Source organism: Bufo bufo, chromosome 6 (genome assembly GCF_905171765.1).
Source record: "Bufo bufo chromosome 6, aBufBuf1.1, whole genome shotgun sequence".
Lineage (NCBI taxonomy): Eukaryota > Metazoa > Chordata > Amphibia > Anura > Bufonidae > Bufo > Bufo bufo.
In genome coordinates, this window is record NC_053394.1 from 318373208 (window position 1) to 318394182 (window position 20975).

Genomic DNA, 20975 nt, shown 5'->3' on the forward strand with positions numbered 1-20975 from the left:
TATTTTGGGTGGAGTTAGAGGTGTGGCCTAGTGTGGAAAAAATTTGCTGCACATAGTGTCCCTATTCCTTCATTTCAAAAGTTGGGAGGTATGCGTAAAACATTTAAAGTTGTGTACACGAGGCTTTAGATACACACTCCAGCAGGCAGTATCATACAACATAGGATTCGATACACAGCTCAGCAAGCAGGAGCATACAAGATAGGATTAGATACACAGCTCAGCAGGCTGTATCATATACTGTATGTGTTGTGCTTTTTCATAGGTATATAACATTTATATCTAAATATCATAATTATAGTGGATTTGATTATATATAAGAGGCCATGTTGTGCTATATTCACCATTTTTGTATGTGTTGTTAAAGTTGGCCGAAATAGGTTCATGGAAAGGACACTGTTCATAAGGCTTCTTCTCTATAGATGTACCATTCTGAGAAGAGTCATTCTTGTCTCCTTATAGATTTATGACTGAGATAAGGATGTTCTCTAGATATATCTGGTACTAATTACCCCTACAGTCGATGTCTATTGGTGAAGCAGAAAGTGTGTGGTGTCTGTATACACATATAATGAACCTTAATTTTTTTAGTATAAGATAATCAATAGGACATATGTATTGTTTTATGTTGTTAAATATTATGAAGGACATTAATGCATCTATTATCTTATATATTTCTCACTAGGAACGCATGTACTCCTAAAATATGATGAGAAGAATTTTAAGTATAGACTTTGTTAATGAGTCTCCGTTCAGGGAAGGCTGTTATTTTAACTAACAATCATTCATCCGTTAAAGTGACAGGGGAGACACACATGTCTGTGAGAGAACAAGGTATATTATATTCTTATCAATACCATAAATTTGATAGTTTGGGAGATGTCTAAACTGGTACCTTAATGTCTATGCTTTAATTGGTACATGTGTCAAAAATAATCCCTGTAGCTCTGATTTAGGATTCCATATGTTATGTGTATGGAATGTAAGATGAAGTCAGACCTGACCATTTAACCCTTACTGGTAATGATACTAACAGCTTATTCATTAGTGCCACCTAGGTATAAATAAGTAATATTACACCAACAGCAGAAATGCATTATGGGTGATACAGTGACAACACAGTCATTATCATATGTACACGCCTAACCGACAATGATTGAAAAACTCCAAGTTGGGAAGGTGTATCTAACTGATAGGTTTTTGATAATAAACCACACACAAGAAAGAGAGAAAGAAAAGAAAGAAACTAGAGACCCCAGGAGAAAAATCCCAATGATCAGAATGGACTTTAGAGCTGACTACCCTGAGACTCTGCATATCATATGCATTCTCGGGTAACTTATAACTTTATTATGTGAAGTATTGATTAAAATAAATTGGCCTGATGTTTAGTAACTCCCCACTTTAGTGCGGATGTATAATGTTAAAAGTGCTACATCAATATTATCACTATTCAATAAAGATGCATATTACTGAATAAAAGATCTAATACTGATATCGGAGAAAGTCTCTGATTGGAATATTTACATTCCATAGTCAATATCATGCCTGATAATTTAATAGTTGTGTCGCAATACTACCCGATATCCGAGATTGGTCATAGTTTGAGCAGAGCAAGGGTTCATATCTATCTTTATCACTATTGAGTTTACTGTGTCAACTGATAGTATATCTCATAATTGTGGTTGAGACGGTTGTATGGAACGCTGGTATTTGTGTTAGAGCCATCTAGCGGTGAATTTAGGGCACTGCATATCACTGTGTATATTATTGTGTTTTATATTGATTAAGCTTTGATTGTATTTTAAGTTATTGTATAATAAATCATTAATATTTTTGCATAGATGCTTGTACCATGTTTTACTGATTGCACAATATAATTAAACTAACGACAAACTCTTTTTGAGGTGTTTTATATGTCCACCTCTAGGATCAATTCCCTTTGAAATTTTTCCTTTGATCCTTTTATATAAAGTATTTGCTTTATAGTTCTGACATAAATTGGAGGCACTGCTGAGATCGAGTTAATGCAGTAATTATTTGTGCAAATAGTAAAACGTTCCATACATTTTCTTGGCTAACCAGATTGTTCATATATCTGTGTAGTAATTATTGGTAGGGAAAATGAGCGGATTCAGTAGTGAAACGGGTTATGGTGACGCTACAGGAGATAGTCCATCTAGCACGGAACAGTTAATCCATAACATTGTCTAATATGTAAATTCACGGTTGGGTTTGGATCAGGATGTAACTGCCTGGTTAAGTGAGCTGCAGGCAGATGCCAAGAGAGAATGTGTGGATGTATAGACATAATTTGGTACAGTCAGGAGATATCTAACCTATTTTGGTGTGCTTACAAGTAACGCCAGTAAAGACCAACACCTCTTAAAGATGTTGCCATCAGTCCTGTATGCAATACTAGAAGTCAGTACCCTCTTAAAGAGTAGAAATATGCATATAACAGACATACAGGCCTATATATCCTATATAGAAACTGCAAAAGCATAGATCGAGGACTTAAAGCGTGAGCTCGATCTCAGCCATGTTGCCTATCATCAACTAAAATGGGTGGCAGATGAGCTGAATTTCCGTTATTGCAGACGGACCAAGCCATACCATAGTCAATCAATGGTAAATGAGAAGGAATAGAATACAGCGGCACTATGCAGTAATGTAAATCACCTCTGCCCCTTATATGTCGGAAGTCCATAGACCAGCGGCTAGCCCCGTAGACCAAGAACGTGGTGCTCAGCGTAGGTAAGGGTGAACAAAATCAATGTAGAAGAAAAAGACGCGGCACTCACCAGGGTCATGAAGATAACTTGAAGCTTTATTGCTAGTAAGGTGGCATACTGCGCAGGCTAGGGAGCGGGATGGCCACGGTGCGCTTCAGCGGTGACGGCCGTTTCGCGCAAGGATCACGCTTCTTCAGACCGCCTATAACGTGCAGGCGCACGGACGTGCCTTTAAAGGGAAGCCGTAGGTCATCACCATGGTGATCCCAGACGCTCCCCGAATGCGCAGCTGCAGGAAACAGAGAGAGAGAGAGGAACATAGTAACATTCACAAAGAAGTACATAATTGCAATTTTATAGCACAAACATTGTATGTATCCTATTATGGCAACAAATTCCAGGGGCCAGGCTAGTAATGGATCAGAGGATACATAAATAGCAAGTTAGGAGCGCATGGTTCATTGGAAGATGAGAGAAGGAATAACTCAAAAGGGTTGAGGGAGAGGAAAAAAGAAAGAAAATAAAACGTCAATACTAACGGGGTTATGGGGTTATAAAATACTGCCATGTCATTCTTGTCGTTGAGGCCATGGGGTCCCATGGCGCCCGTCCTGATGATCCATTTGGCCTCCCACTGCAGCAAGAGGCGGTGGCGGTCACCACCCCTAGGGATGGGTCCCACGGCCTCAATGCCAGCAAAGGAGAGGCCAGACGGATCACCATTATGGGTAGAACGAACATGCTCGATCAAGCGGGGTGAACCTCGCCCAGTCCGAATAGAGTTAAGGTGCTCTCGTACCCTCTCAAACATTGGCCTGATGGTCTTGCCAATGTAGAACCTACCACAGGTGCATGATACAACATAAACCACGTATGAGGTGCGACAGGTGATAAACTCCCTGACCTTATGCGTGATTCCCCCCAAGGACAAACTCTTTGCCTGCGAGTTATGGGAACAGAAGGAACAATTTCCACATTTGTAGTTACCCTGGGGTATTCTACTCTGTAACCAATTAGACTGTTTAGAGGACCTAAGGACACTATGTACCAATCTGTCCTTCAAAGTATGGCATTTCTTGAAACTGATGAGAGGTCTATTGGAAACAACGCCACCCAAAGAAGGTTCACCTTTTAAAAGGTCCCAGTTGTTGTAAATAGCTCGTTTTACTATATCAGCTGCTGGACTGAATTTACAAATGAACGCAAACCTATCGTCATTGTCATCTTGGGTCCTATCAACGAGGAGGCTGAGTCGAGGACGAAGAGCCGCTCGATGGAGCGCATCCACAACGACCCTCCTTGGATAACCCCTTTCAAGCAACCTCTCTTTAAGTTGGTGAGCCTGCTTGAAGTAGTCTGCGTCAGCACTATTGATTCTACGTAGACGTATAAATTGCCCGAACTGGACGGCGTCTTTAACTGCTGGGGGATGAAAGCTGGTCTGGTGGAGCAGTGAGTTAATTGCAGTGGGTTTACGAAAACCAGTCGTGTGCAGAGACCCATTAACAACGGTGACACGCACGTCCAGAAAATCTATACTGTTTCCACCGAAGTTGAGGGTGAATTTCATGTTCATATTGTTAGTCTCATTAAGGTGCTGCACAAACTGCCTGCACTGCCCTTCATTGCCTGACCAGACCAGGAATACATCGTCCACATAACGTAGAAAATGACGGATATACATGAGAAAGGGGTTATCCAGGGAGAAGACGTAGGTCTCCTCGAATACCGCCAGATACAGGTTAGCGAAGGTACACGACACCGGCATGCCCATCGCTGTACCTAGTATCTGGCGGTACCACTGACGATTAAACTGGAAGACATTGTTGGTGAGTATAAAGTTGAGGGACTCTTGTACAAACTGCGAAAAAACCACACCTTTGTCTGTGCGGCCGAGAACAGACGCTATGGCTTTCAAGCCAATATCATGAGGGTATAGAGACTCTCCACGTCCAAGGACACAAGGTGGAATTCCTTCCGCCATTCAATGTCATTGACGGCGCGGAGGAAGTCCCCGGTGTCCTTAAGGTACGTGGGAGTACCTCGTAACAAAGGCCTAAGTAACCAATCCGTGTACCTAGAAATAGGTTCGGTGGCTGACCCCATACCAGCGACGATGGGTCCTCCCGGGGGATGGGACAGCGACTTGTGCACTTTAGGAACAAAGTACCAGGCCGGCTTCTTATGAAACTTGGGAACCAGTTTATCTAGAATACTCTTAGGCAGAAACTGCAGGTCAACATATTTAGAGAGGAGTGAATGAACACTGGCTAGTATAGATGGAACAGGGTTCTCACTCAACTTTTGATACACACTTGTATCTTCTAATTGTCTAGAGGCTTCCTCCAAGTAATAGGCCTTGGTCATCAGGACCACGTTGCCACCCTTGTCGGCGGGCTTAATGACCACATCTTCCAAACCGCAAAGCCACTGTAGGGCGGCCCTTTCTTCATGAGTAATATTAGGGGGTGCAACCGGATAGATCAGCGCACGTACATCCCTAAGGACTCTTTTATGGAACAGGTCAATAGGGGAGCCCGTCGGCATGGGGGGCAAAAACGTGGACCTGATGCCACCCATAAATAGTGTCTGAGACTCGGACACAGTGGTCTCCTCACTGTCAATGCCTGCCAGGAACTGAATACATAACAACTCCTCTGTGTCGAATCTGTGTTGCAAATGAAACTCAGCACAAGTCATGTGAGCTTGGACCTCGCCAGGTAAGGGTGGGGAGCGTGTAGCACTTCTCTCAGCAAACAACTTTCTCAAGAACAATTTGCATACCGCCTTATATAAATCTACTTCGAAATCAACAGGATTGAACTGTTCCACCAAGCTGTATCCCAGTCCTCGCTGGAGGAGTGAGATACAACTTGGGGACAACTCATAGGCCGTAAGGTTGATCACAACACTGCTAGAGACATGTGTACACCGGGGTGGATCAGGGATGTTCACTGCTTCCAGGTGACCTGGCGCCTTCTCCTCGTGGATTTGCGTGTTTGGGCATTTCTTCCTTTTACGGTGACCTCGTCCCCTTCGGATTATCTTCCTAAAGGGGCGTCGTTAATGGACCGAGCAGTGGATCCAGTTTCAGACTGGCTGGAATCGGATTCAGAAGTCCAAAAGTCACTGCGGGTGCGGCGTAGATTGCGACGCGGACGGCCCCGGGTCTTGCTCCAATCGAAGACTCTATCGGTCTCGTAGTCGGTCTTGTCCCGAAGGAACTTATCCCTTTTCCTCTCTTTGATTTCGATCTGGGTGACAGCTAACTTCTTGTTCAGCTTTTTTTCAAAATTAATATGCTGAATCGCTGTCATTCTCACTTTAAGCTCGGATTGGGCTTTTTCAAGGTCCACACTGACCTGTTGGATAAGATTTAGTATTTCCATTGAAAAATCTGCATGCATGCGCTTCCATGCTTCGACAAAATCAGGATCATCCTCGTACTGATGTATCTCTTTATAAATTCTTAAACCGCGAGGGACACGATTGCTCTCTTTGTACGAAGTGAGCGATTTGATGGTCCAGAATAAACGAACTTCGCGGTCGGCCAACCGGAAAATCTTCGCCTCTAGGGAACGAGTACTCATGGACAGGACCTGATCTCTCTCATTGCACAACGTGAAAAATGCCTCCGCTCCCTCTCTGCCTAAGCGCAGGTTAGTAGCCGCTTCGTCGGTCTGACTGACGGATGGGGATGGTGCAGGTGAAGAAAGTTCATCTGGCGTGTGCTCAGCTGTGGCGGTCATGTTGAATCAATGGTAAATGAGAAGGAAAAGAAAACAGCGGCACTATGCAGTAATGTAAATCACCTCTGCCCCTTATATGTCGGAAGTCCATAGACCAGTGGCTAGCCCCGTAGACCAAGAACGTGGTGCTCAGCGTAGGTAAGGGTGAACAAAATCAATGTAGAAGAAAAAGACGCGGCACTCACCAGGGTCATGAAGATAACTTGAAGCTTTATTGCTAGTAAGGTGCCATACTGCGCAGGCTAGGGAGCGGGATGGCCACGGTGCGCTTCAGCGGTGACAGCCGCTTCGCGCAAGGATCGCGCTTCTTCAGACCGCCTAAAACGTGCAGGCGCACGGACGTGCCTTTAAAGGGAAGCCGTAGGTCATCACCATGGTGATCCCAGACACTCCCCGAATGCGCAGCTGCAGGAAACAGAGAGAGAGAGAGGAACATAGTAACATTCACAAAGAAGTACATAATTGCAATTTTATAGCACAAACATTGTATGTATCCTATTATGGCAACAAATTCCAGGGGCCAGGCTAGTAATGGATCAGAGGATACATAAATAGCAAGTTAGGAGCGCATGGTTCATTGGAAGATGAGAGAAGGAATAAACCAAAAGGGTTGAGGGAGAGGAAAAAAGAAAGAAAAACAAACGGGGTTATGGGGTTATAAAAATACCGCCATGTCATTCTTGTCGTTGAGGCCATGGGGTCCCATGGCGCCCGTCCTGATGATCCATCTGGCCTCCCACTGCAGCAAGAGGCGGTGGCGGTCACCACCCCTAGGGATGGGGCCCACGGCCTCAATGCCAGCAAAGGAGAGGCCAGACGGATCACCATTATGGGTAGAACGAACATGCTCGATCAAGCGGGGTGAACCTCGCCCAGTCCGAATAGAGTTAAGGTGCTCTCGTACCCTCTCAAACATTGGCCTGATGGTCTTGCCAATGTAGAACCTACCACAGGTGCATGATACAACATAAACCACGTATGAGGTGCGACAGGTGATAAACTCCCTAACCTTATGCGTGATTCCCCCCAAGGACAAACTCTTTGCCTGCGAGTTATGGGAACAGAAGGAACAATTTCCACATTTGTAGTTACCCTGGGGTATTCTACTCTGTAACCAATTAGACTGTTTAGAGGACCTAAGGACACTATGTACCAATCTGTCCTTCAAAGTATGGCATTTCTTGAAACTGATGAGAGGTCTATTGGAAACAACGCCACCGCATTCGGGGCATCTGGGATCACCATGGTGATGACCTACGGCTTCCCTTTAAAGGCACGTCCGTGCGCCTGCACGTTATAGGCGGTCTGAAGAAGTGAGATCCTTGCGCGAAACGGCCGTCACCGCTGAAGCGCACCGTGGCCATCCCGCTCCCTAGACTGCACAGTATGCCACCTTACTAGCAATAAAGCTTCAAGTTATCTTCATGACCCTGGTGAGTGCCGCGTCTTTTTCTTCTACATTGATTTTGTTCATACCATAGTCAATGTTGAAAGTGATCTGTCTGTTAATGAGAGATTTTTGGATCCTCCAGTTCTCACACCCCAAAATACAGATATGTCATCTTTAAAGTGGAATCCATCCGAGACCCTAAGCCACCCGAGGGTGATGGCATGATTACACAGGAGGCATTAAGCCAATTAAGTCAGGCGTTTCAAGCTGTAACTGCCTTACTAGGCACTAGCAACACCAAAGGCCACAAAAGTTCCCCCACACCTTCCCCTGGAGAGGAATGTTCGGGTTAAGTCACCCGTGACAAGTGGGTACGATGGAAGTGATCGGAGTATGAGTGATTATGACAGTGATGTGGAAAAGAGCGTGGCTTATTCCCTACCGTGCAGGTATGAGTTTGCCCTCAAGGGGGATGAGAGTTCCAGGCGACCGTCATATGCTGAGGTGGTCTCTAGAAAGAAAAATGTTCAGTGTTCAGTAGGGGATCAGAGTTCCTCGAGTATCATTACATTTCTAAATGCCACTGTACCTAAATTCTATAAGAGAGGTTCTCCCAAAATTGCTGATCACTTAGAACTGTACCAGTCCACTATTGATTCTTTAAAACTGTTTTCTGATGCGGACAGGATCAGATTCCTACCATGGGCATTTGAAAATAAGTATAATTCCTCCAGAGACGGGGATCCAGGATTGGCAGGATGTTTTGCACGAGATAAAATTAGAATTCGGCCCTTACCGGACTATTACTGCTGCAAAACTTGATATTTATAAACTCACATGTAGACCCAATCAAAGTCCCCAGAATTCCTCTCTATGCTTAAAAATGCCTATGGGTTAGCATATAGGTCCCCAAATTTGGAATCTGGGGAATTCAAACAACTTTTCTATGATGCAATGCCTATGCAAATTAAATTTAGCCAAGCTAGAGATCTTGATCTTAAAGCTCCCTTGGACAGATTAGTGACGGCTAACACTTCACTGTATAATATCAGTAAGTGCCATGCTACGGGTGAGAGAAGATACAAAAGATCCCCAGAACAAAATGTAGGATAAGCTAAAATAAACCCTAACCTGAGATTTGAAACACAGACACACAGGTGGCTAAATTAAGAAAAATAGTTAATAAGATGTCCCAGGTGTCCATCGAAAAACAACCTGAGCCTTTTTTAGGGACGGCTGCAGGTCCCAGCTCAGCCCTATAAAACAGGCAGGGTGGGGTCAGGGCCCAGGCCAACTAAAGGCTACCGAGTTGGTTGTAGAAGAATCGAATGTGATTCCTAATCCTATATTGCCTTGCAGCGTTCTTGACCCTAAAATTGAGGCCAAAGAGGAGGTGTCTAATGCTGTGTTTCCCAACCAGTGTGCCTCCAAGGCTTTCCGGGCATGCTGGGAGTTGTAGTTTTGCAAAAGCTGGAGGCACACTGGTTGGGAAACACTGGTCTAATGTATTGTCTATCTTGCAGTCTAACCATGTACAGTAGATTCCTGCACTAATTTGTCTTCACCAATAAGTGATCCCATCATCTCAGCGTCAATGTAAGCCGCCGTCTGTAAGGTGTGATGTAATCCAGTTTTCCCCAAAGGTGGGGGCTGCTGCCGCATGCAGTAAGAATGTCCGGGTTTCTCCAGAAGTCACATCGCTGCAAAAGGATCAAATCCTCAAAAAGTGTCAGATGAGTGAACATCCTAATTTCTTATGCGATTTGTTTCAGGTTGAAGGCTGATATTTTTGTTGATTCTTATCTCCAAGATGAGCTTATGGGGCCGATTAGGGGGTTACTTGACACGGAATCACAAGCCACTATATTGTCATATAGTTATTTCCAACAGGTTATGAATTTGACAGCAAAGAGGCTGAGATTGAAATCGTTTGATGGTTCTTTGATAAGTGTAGGTGGAGACGCTTTGCAGGTGAAAGGTACAGCATGGTTAAAATTTAATATAGGCAAGAAAGTAATTAGACATCCCACACTCATTGTGGACCTCCTGAAAAGATTGAGTTCCATAGTAGACTTCATCAATGAAGCAATCTGGACTCAGATAAAGGCACCTATTGCCTATGAATATTCTTGCAATGCACAACCCCAACGTAATTGTCATGTGATTGAAGAAAGGCTTAACTCTGTTGAAGATCGTTTTAGGAGCAACCGGACACCGGATGTCACGATCCTGAAAAATGGTAAGTCTGGGGAAGATGTCAATGGTACTGCTCATACCATAACCATCCAGAAGGACATAATTGAAAAGGTAACCTTGGATGGGGATGTATTAACTATTTCTCTTGAAGGGGGAAATTACGAAGTTGTGTATCTGACCAAGCATACTCAATCCATGGTACGGATTGAGAAGGTCAGTGATAACTTATTAATTCCCGTACAGGTGAACAATATAGCCCGGGTGAAATATGCTAAGTTGGATCTAAAATCCAAAGCCAGTTATATAAGCCAAGGTCTCTTAAAACAGGTCGCCAACCCTAAAGTGATTAAAGGTTCCTCTCCACAGGACCAATGTGTTCATGATTTGGATGGAGATTTTCAGAGTCATAATGTGATTGCAAGATGTCTATTGTCTATTTCCATAGGATATAAGACTACGGAACATTTATTAATCGTATTGAATGAACCATGGTACCAGATGTATTTAGGTAATGACCTTCTACACCGATTTGCCGTGTGATCTGGTCAACAATATTCTATGGTCCTGAATACCTGGAGACCCGGAAGGGTTCCAGAATGAAGAGCAAGCCTTGAGATGGGGACAACAGATGCCCTATGCCGTAAGTATCATGGTTGCTGATGAGGTTAAAATCCCTGAAGGGTGCAAGCCATTTCTTCTTCCCATTCAAGTAAAGAAGGGGCAAAAATTGAAGAATGCAGATGCTTTGATCTGTTTGTCTAACTGGATACAGCAACTCGGCCTGAAGGTAAGGCCCACTTCTATGATAAACATCCATCAGAATACATTGCATATGGTGATTTATAATATGGCTCCCCATAGCATTTTCTTACAAAAGGGCACCATAATTAGTCTAGGTATGGATTCGGAGTATTATACTTTTGGATTTCAGAATGACGTCATTGGACTTATTCCGGATGAATACTTGAAAAAAGAACAAGTAGTGGAACAACGTTTTTCCTTAACACCTGAGGGGTTATTCAATATCCACTCTGTTTATCCTTTCAGTTCTGAAGAAGGTACATGCCACTTTGAAGAATCATCTTTGCTTTTTAACCATGAAATCGATGAGAAGGAGTACGAGTCATGCCAACAGGGAAAAGATAAGGTATGCCGCAATACTCAAAACAATTTAACTAGTGAGCTTGAAGAAGCTTATGAGTTAAGTCAACCTGAAATATTTCCCGAATTTCAGGAACAGGTGGAAGAGTAAATCTCTATAGCTGACGCATGCTCCAATGATTCGGAGCGTCAACAGCCTTTACATTTGGGAAGCAGCAATATGCCTAGACCCGATTGCCTTTCGGGTACATTAATGCAGGCCATGAGTTTGCTGTGTTCATGCATAAGGCGATGCCTGATGCCACTGAATGAGGTACCTTATCCTATGTGGATGACGTCCTGATCAAAGGCACGACTTTTGAGGAACACATTGCGGAACTGAGGCATGTAATATCCCAACTGAGGAAAACTGGCGTGAAACTTTCTTTGCAGAAGGATCAATGGTGTCATACCAAAGTCAATTTCCTAGGTCACAAAATGACAGCTGATGGAAGCAACCCGCAGAAAAAGAAGGTGGAAGCAGTGACCAATACGAAGTCACCTACAAATCTTAAGGAGTTGAGATCCTTCCTGGGTATGATGAACTATTCACGTAAGTTCATAGACAACTATGCCGAGATTACAAAACCTCTTTTGCAGTTGCTGAAGAAAGGGGTTAAATGGGAATGGAGTGAACGTCACAAGCAAGCTGTGAATGAGCTCAAAGCCAGACTCACCCAGGCTCCATGCCTTGCTTACCCAGAAGGTGGGAAACCTTTCTTCATTGAAACAGGCTTCACCGACAAAAGCATGAGTGCAGTCCTCTTCCAGAAACAGGAAAACCTGAATAAGATCATCGCCTATGCCAGCAAGTCCTTATCACCGGTTGAGATAAAATTCAATGACTGTGAAAAAGCATTACTGTCAATGGCATGGGCTTTGCAATATTTCAGGAGTTTTATCCAAGACGAAAAGATCATTGTGGAAACTGCACACCAACCACTGCAATATTTGCAAAGTGATAGAATCAAGGATGGAAATCTGTCAAACAGCAGGATAACCACCTGGACGATGTCCTTAATGGGATGGCCATTGGAAATCAGATACAAACAAAATAATTAGAATCCAGTTGCTCAAGGATTAGCTGAACTTCACGATTGTACCAATGCAGGACATAAAGGTGAATTAACAGAAAATGATTTCCTGGAAGAACAATCTTTATCTCCATTCAAGTCTTATGAAGAAGAGTATTGCAAATCCTTACCATGTGTATATGTAGACGGCTATTCTTTCCATACCAATATAGGAACTGAATGTACATTGGTTGCAGGTATCGGAGTCGTGCAAAATAATAATATATTCCCAAATGTGTCCGTGGGGTACAAAATTGGTTCCAAAAGTAGCCAAGTCGCAGAGCTTACCGCTGTGTATAAAGCCGTACAAATGGCTATCGAATCTGGTAGTAAAGAGTTTGTTATTGTGGCGAAACCAACCTCGCCACTGGGTTTTGGAGGGGCCTGGGTACTAGCCTCTTGCCCCAGGATTATGGGCCCTCTCATCAGCCAGGCCTCATTTGTTCACAAAGGACTTGGACTAACTTGAACCCTGGTCTAATTCGTGCCATTTTGGGATGTTAAATGTCTATGTGTATTGAAAAGGGTGGGACATTGTATACGTTGAGTAGGGAGGTCTGTTCCATTGTCTCTCTGTGTGTATTGGCGATGTCCTTTGTCCTGAGAGATAATTGAATTACTTCTTGGTTGTCTCCAGGACAGAGGATATTGTGTATTTGCTTGCCTGTGATGATTGCATCAACCCAGTGTGAGGTAATTCTATCACGGACAGAGGGGAGGATTTTGTGTGGGAGTGTCTGAGTGTATTGTATGTGGTTATTGCCTGTTTTTAGAAAACCTGGGGTGGTAACTTTGTTGGAAGATGTGTATAAAATGCTTGTGTGTTAAAATAAAGAGAGTTCCTGTTTTCATACCTTCATGAAGTCTTGGCTCATGTTTGGCTCATGGGATAACTACACTCTTGGGGATTGCTATATCACAATACTCCCCTGAGTATAAGCTCTTGTAAGAGCTTGTTCCTGGTTCCTGTCTCTGGATTTAGGAGAGGTTCACCCACTGGAGCCTGGAGCCTTGTCATAGGTCCAGGGTGGGTAGGAGACGGCGAGACCTCTACCAAGCTTCGGCGGTTCGTGGGGTCTGCAGCGCTGACGGTGTCAAGTGGAGTGCTTGGAGTCCTCTGGAAGCACTAGGAGCATCTATCGACGGAGAAACTGGTCGGGGTGCTAGGCGTTCCATTACAGTTATAATCACAGATTCTAATTATATTCACAACAGCTTTGTGGAGTACTTCCCTGGATGGAAAAGGTCTAACATGGTAAGAAGCAACAACAAGCCTGTCAAGCATGGTAAAATGTTTTGTAGGATCGACGAGATGGTTATCGCCCACGGTCTCACCATTTACTGGAAAAAGGTAAGAGGCCACTCAAAATATCTAGGTGTGGATAAGGAAGGGAATGAATTGGCAGATCCCTTGCCAAACAAGGAGACAAGATTCCCCTAGTGAGGATCTCATCGCGAGTCAAAAGGGGGATCCAGTCATTGGTATCTTTTACAAACACACTGAAGATCCACAGAATTGTCCCATAACTGTGGAAGACTGTGTAGGCAAAGAAGAGTTACGGATTTCGATGAAAGGTAAGTCCCAATTCTCGTTACAGCATGGATTGTTGGTAAGAACCTTCGCAGAATGGTATCTCACAATGGGTGGTACCCGCGGCATTCCGAGGTTTGATGTTACAGCACGCCCATGATGCCCCAACGGCTTGTCATCGAGGTGAGAAGTTAACGTATGAATTATTATGGGGTTACACTTATTTTCCTTATATGTTGCAAGACGTTCGCACATATTGTGAAGGATGTTCAATATGTCCTCAATTCAGCCACAAGCACCCACTCATCGGGCACCGCTAATGAAAAGGGGGATGTCCATGCCATGGTCAGACATCCAGATTTACTTTATTGGACCAGTAACAACTTCATCAAAAGGCAATAGATATATGTTAACAGTGACTTGTTCATTTACAAAATGGGTGGAATGTTTGCCTTGCAAAACATGCAGTTCAAATGTGTGAGAGTCTCTACTCATTAACCACGTATTTTCCAGTTTTGGTCTTCCCAAACTTATTAAATCTGATTGCAGAAGTCATTTCACTAGTGAAGTGATGATGAAAATGTAAGAGATACTGGAGGTAAAAAGAAAGTTACATATAGCTTATCGGCCAGCCTCTAGTGGTGGAGTAGAATGCTACAACCAAACAATTGTCAACATTCTAAAGAAATTTCTCAATGAATCCGGTAAAGATGGGATGTGAAGTTGCCTTTGGTTCTCATGGCCATCAGGGCCACCCCAAGTGCCGCAACCAAACTTTCTCCCTTCGAAATGATCACAGGCAGGAAGATGGTGTTACCCCAGCACTTACTCTACCGGACAACAGACCACAATTTAATAAATGTTTCAACAGCTCATCAGTATATGGAGAATCTACGCAAGCACCTTCAGCATGCATTTGCATTTGCCCAGTAGAATCTAGAGAAAGCAGCAGTAAGCGCCAAAACCTACTATGACCTGAAGACTACTCAAAAGGAATATCAGATTTCCAATCAGGTTTTTCTCTATAACTCTTTGCCCGGGATCAGGTAAAGGAAAGGAAGTTCCTGCCTTCCTGGAAGGGACCCTATGTCGTCATTGACAAATTGTCACCTGTGATTTACAAGATCAAAATTCCTAAGGGGGATGAATTTATAGAAAAATGGGTACATTTTAATCAATTACGTGTTTGTCATCCTAGTTCACAACTTCGCAAAATGGAAGGATTACCGGACGATGAGGAGTGAAGAGATATCAAGGTTCCAGCTAAAGATGGAAACCCAGGATCGGTATCATATAAACAAACAAGTGTAATAACCTATCCTCATGTATTTTCCTCTGTACCTAATTATCTCTTGACTCACTTCTGAACCAAGAACTTGCTCTGTTAAAGAAAACTATGCCAATTTGAAGATGTATGGTAGTATGACTTATTTTATTGTAGGGTTGATAAAAAGAAAAGTGGAAAGATGTATGTGCGTATATTTGTCATACAATATATTATAGGCACAAGATGGCATCAAGGATTGTTGCTGTTATCTACATCATCCTAATCTTGGGGAAGGAGTTCCACTCTTAACCGATCGCTGTACCAGGCCCTTCATCTGGCATCTTGCTGCAGAATACTACGGGATTCATCTTGACGAATAAGGCTACTTTAACACTAGCGTTCGGGGTTCCGCTTGTGAGCTCCGTTTGAAGGCTCTCACAAGCGGCCCCGAACGGATCCGTAGAGCCCCAATGCATTCTGAGTGGATGCGGATCCGCTCAGAATGCATCAGGATGGCTCCGCTTGGCCTCCGTTCCGCTCAGCAGGCGGACATCCGAACGCAGCTTGCAGTGTTCGGGTGTCCGCCTGGCCGTGCGGAGCCAAACGGATCCGTCCAGTCTTACAATGTAAATCAATGGGGACGGATCCGTTTGAAGTTGACACAATATGGTGCAATTTCAAATGGATCCGTCCCCCATTGACTTTCAATGTAAAGTCTGGACGGATCCGTCTGACTAACTTTCCCACTTAGAATTATTTCTGGACTATAATGCAGACGGATCCGTTCTGAACGGATCCCAACGTTTGCATTATAGGAGCGGATCCGTCTGTGCAGACACCAGACGGATCCGCTCTGAACGCAAGTGTGAAAGTAGCCTAAGAGGATTCTATCCCAGAAGATCTATGTCAGTTTGGATCCACACATCTCCGTTAAAAGACAGTTCTGAGATTCAGTCTCCAGAGATAAAGATGTGGTATCAAATACACGTTGGTTATTCCCAAGAACGGATTACACAAATCCTGGAACAGACAAGAAAGACCCTGACCAGGGAACAGTTTTCCACAAGTCAACGACCAAAGCGGTTCATTTCTGTGATTGCAGCTGCCATAATCTTTGGCGTAGTAGGCGCTGTCGTTGCCACCGGTGTATCAGCTGCTAATTCCATCTCTATTAAGACATGGGAACTTGAGATCGGTTCACTAAAAAGGAATCTGATGACTATTCATGCAGAGATCAGAAGCAACATCTATCGGACTTATATTCTGTTGTGGAGGACACTATCGTCACCACCAACTTACATGCAAAGTTATTGACCCACTCAATAAATCTTCATGAGAGTAATGAACGATTTAAACAAGAACTTATATTCCTAAAGGAGCGTATTGACTTCCATACACAGGTCTGTCACGATGAAATACAAAGTGGGATGCAGGACTTGAGGGAAGGATGCATTCGCCTGTACTTTGCTTCGTATGATATAATTCGCAAAATGCTGCAAAGAGTCAGTGAAGAGAAAGTAGAGGACATCCAACTAAACCTAGCATTTAACATGGGGGTTACTGTACCGTTGTATATTGATCCCGGAAAAATGGAAGTCTGTTTTCTTCTTTCGATCCCTGTTGTTTCTACAAATAATATATTCCAGATGAAAAAAATTCAGGCACATGGAAAGACAATATACATATCAGGATTCAAACTCCTGACATTTTAGCCTACTAACCCTGGAAACCAGATTGGTTTTCTGTCCCAATTCTGGGCAATTGCATAACAATTTGGGACAACAATTTCCAGTGCGAAGGCAACCCTTTCAATTATGATGCCGCCAACGCTTTATGTGGTCTCGAATATGAGATTATTCTGGGATGGTTGAGTTTCCTAACCATCCAAGCGAAGACTTGGATGCAATTTTTCAGAAAAACTTTAGAAAACCTCTGGCTGGAACATTATAAACTGAGTCCAAACACTCCAGTTCTTGAGGAACCCGTATGAAAAGCCATTTTGACATTCCAATCTAATCCAATTTATTTCAATGGATTAGATTGTAATGAAGGGGAATTTGTTGTGCTTTTTCATAGGTATATAACATTTATATCTAAATATCATAATTATAGTGGATTTGATTATACAGTCCTAAACAAAAGTTTAAGACCACTTGAAAAATGGCAAAAAATCATATTTAGCATGGCTGGATCTTAACAAGGTTCCAAGTAGAGCTTCAACATGCAACAAGAAGAAATGAGAGTAAGACAAAACATTTTTTGAGCATTCAATTAATTGAAAATAACGATTAAACTGAAACAGGCTGTTTTTTAGCTGATCCAAATTTTAGGACCACATGCCTTTAAAAGGCCAAATCTGTGCAAAGGTGTGGATTCATTGTCATTTTCTGTCAGGTAGTCACACGTTGTGATGGCAAAGGCAAAAAAACTCTCCATTTTTGAACGTGGTCGGGTTGTTGAACTGCATAAGCAGGGTCTCTCACAGCGTGCCATAGCTGCTGAGGTGGGACGCAGTAAGACAGTCATTTGGAATTTCTTAAATAATCCTGAGGGTTATAGAGCAAAAAAGTCAAGTGGAAGACCCAAAAAAATTTCATCAGCACTGAGCCGGAGGATCCAATTGGCTGTCCGTCAAGACACTGGACGATCCTCGACCCAAATTAAGGCCCTTACTGGTGCTGACTGCAGCCCCATAACCATCAGACGGCATCTGAGACTAAAGGGCTTCAAAAACGTCTTCAAAGACCTCGTCTCCTTGAACGCCACAAAACTGCTCGTTTGGACTTTGCAAGAGAGCACCAAACATGGGACATTCAAAGGTGGAAGAAAGTTTTCTCTCTGATGAGAAAAAATTTAACCTTGATGGTCCTGATGGTTTCCAACGTTACTGGCATGACAAGAAGATCCCACCTAAGATGTTTTCTACGCGCCACAGTGGAGGGGGCGCCATAATGGTCTGGGGTGCTTTTTCTTCAGTGGAACAATGTAGCTTCAGGAAGTGCAGGGGCATCAAACGGCCGCTGGCTATGTCCAGATGTTGCATAGAGCATTTCTCATGACTGAGGACCCTCATCTGTGTGGTAACGACTGGGTTTTTCAACAGGACAACGCTACAGTACACAATGTTCGCAGGACAAGGCACTTCTTCCAGGAGAATAACATCACTCTTTTGGCCCATCCTGCATGTTCCCCTGATCTAAATCCAATTGAGAACCTTTGGGGATGGATGGCAAGGGAAGTTTACAAAAATGGACAACAGTTCCAGACAGTAGATGGCCTTCGTGCGGCCGTCTTCACCACTTGGAGAAATGTTCCCACTCACCTCATGGAAACGCTTGCATCAAGCATGCCGAAACAAATTTTTGAAGTGATAAACAATAACAGCGGAGCTACTCATTGCTGAGTTCATGTTTGGAAGTTGGATTTCTGTTTTGGGGGGGTTCGTTTTTTTTTGGAGGTGTGGTCCTAATCTTTTGATCAGCTGAAAAACTGCCTGTTTCAGTTTATTCGTTGTTTTCATTAAATTGAATGCTCAAAAAATGTTTTGTCTCACTCCCATTTCTTCTTGTTGCATGTTGAAGCTCTACTTGGTACCTTGTTAAGATCCAGCCATGCTAAATATGATTTTTTGCCATTTTTCAAGTGGTCTTAAACTTTTGATCAGGACTGTATGATAGGATTAGATACTCATGTGATTGGATGTGCTTGCTGATTCAAGTGTTTATTGCACTCTGGAGATGGCGAGGGATTGTCAGAGAAGTGATGTACAGACACTAGCAGGATTCATGTATGGATTTAGTAACATGGCCGCATGTAGTGGGAGTAGCTCCTGTAGACTGAACAGTGGTGGGCGAGGCCAGCTTGTGACTCATCACTCATCAGCTATTCAACAAAACAGGAAACTAAGAAAGTAAATAGATCTGCAAGGATAGTCTGATGCCCAGACAGGGGGAAAGAAAACACAGACATGAAAAACAGGTTGTAACGGGGCGCCGAAGGCACACTCGGTCTCCCATCAGCCGCAGACCTGCTGCTTAGCTTTGGGAGCGAGGATCTGTGTTCGGCCTCATTCCTAGGGCGGCTTTTGCTAGCTGGGAGGCTCCCTGCTCCTAGGTCTGCTTTGAGCGCTGAGCTACCTCTCGGATTTTGACCTCGGCTTGCTTTTGGATTTTGTCTTTGCCTCTTCTCTTGTACTGACGTGACCTCCCGGATTTTGACCTCGGCCCGCTCTCAGATCTGTCTCTGTCTCCTCCCTTGTACTGACGTGACCTCTTGGACTGACCCCGGCTAGTTGACCCACCTCGCCCTTCCGTTTTTGGTGGTACCTTGCTTGTTCCACCTCTCTGTCTGCTGGAGTGCTACCTCTCATTGGCTGTCCGCTTCCCTGCTGTCTCTATCTCTCTGCTTGCATTTACCTAGGTCAGGGACTGTCACCCAGTTGCGCCCTGTTACCTAGGGCGGGTGGTGCAAGTAGGCAGGGACAGGGGACCGGGTGGCAGCTCAGGGGGTGCACCTCCGCTCTATCTTTATACCCGTGATGCTACCCCGTGACAGAATCACAGGCCTTAATTTAGCATGGACCCTCTACAGAGCCTCACCGAACATGTGCAGGGTCTTGCTCAAATAGGACAGGAACTTGGGGAGAGACTACAGGTTCAGGAGACCGTCCGAACTCCCCCCATTCTTGCTCCTGCCACCGTTCAGGTGGAACCACACATTAACCCCTTAAGGACACATGACGTTCCGGTACGGCATGTTTCCCGAGTCCTTAAGGAATCATTCAGCGGGCATCCTGTCACAAGGACAGGGGGGTCATGTGACACCCCCCCCCCCCCCCGTATCGGCGATCGCAGCAAACCGCAGGTCAATTCAGACCTGCGGTTTTTAGCGCTTTCTGCAGTTTATCAGAAACTTTAAAATGCCCAAAATAAAGATTTTTTCACACCCCCCCCCCCCTGCACCCCTGAATGATTTTATGCCGGCGGGTGGTGCAGGGGGGGGTTGCAGGCGGTGCGGGCGGTGCGGGAGGCGGGCGGTGCGGCAGGCGTGATCGCGATCCCCCGCCTCCTCTTGAATATTCATTGGCGTCCAGTGGGTATACCGAAGTGTCAGCACATTGCTGACACTCTGGTATAAACGGCTGACATCTGTGCTGTGATGTCAGCCGTTTAACCCTTTCCATACCGCGGTCTGTACGGAAAGCTGTAAAATGTATTTTCGACTACGTCCTCACTCCTCTGGTCCTGATCCACAGAGGGTTGGTATTATCATCTCCCTGCTTCAAGGGGACCCCCAGGAATGGGACTTTTCTTTGCCTCCGGATTCCCCTTGTCTTAATTCTGTGGACCTCTTTTTCCAGGTGTTAGGGGTTCTTTATGATGAAGCAGACCGAGCCTCTGTGGCAGAATCCAATCTTAAGGCCCTCACTCAGGGGAATCGTTACGTGGAGGATTATTGTACGCAGTTCCGCAAGTGGTGTGTTCCCTCGGGTTGGAACGAACCAGCACTCAAATGTCAATTTAGGGCAGGCTTGACTGAGAAGTTAAAAGACATGTTGGTTTGTTATCCCTGTCCTGACTCTTTAGAGGAGACCATGACGCTAGCCATCAGACTAGATAGACGGATCAGAGAGAGACAGCCAGAGCATTTGTTTTCTCCTCATGCCCTTCTTCAACCTGAGGTTTCCCCCATTGAACCCAAGATGGAGGCCCACTTGGACGAGCCCATGCAACTCGGGATGACGCGAAGAGAGCTACGCCGTCGTTGGGGCTCTTGTTTTTATTGTGGGGATCCCGACCACTGGATCCGTTAGTGTCCTAAATCTCCGCCTTCTGGAAAGTCATCCAAGTCTGAAGGATCCAAGGACAAGGTACTCCCGGAGATGGTAAGAACTA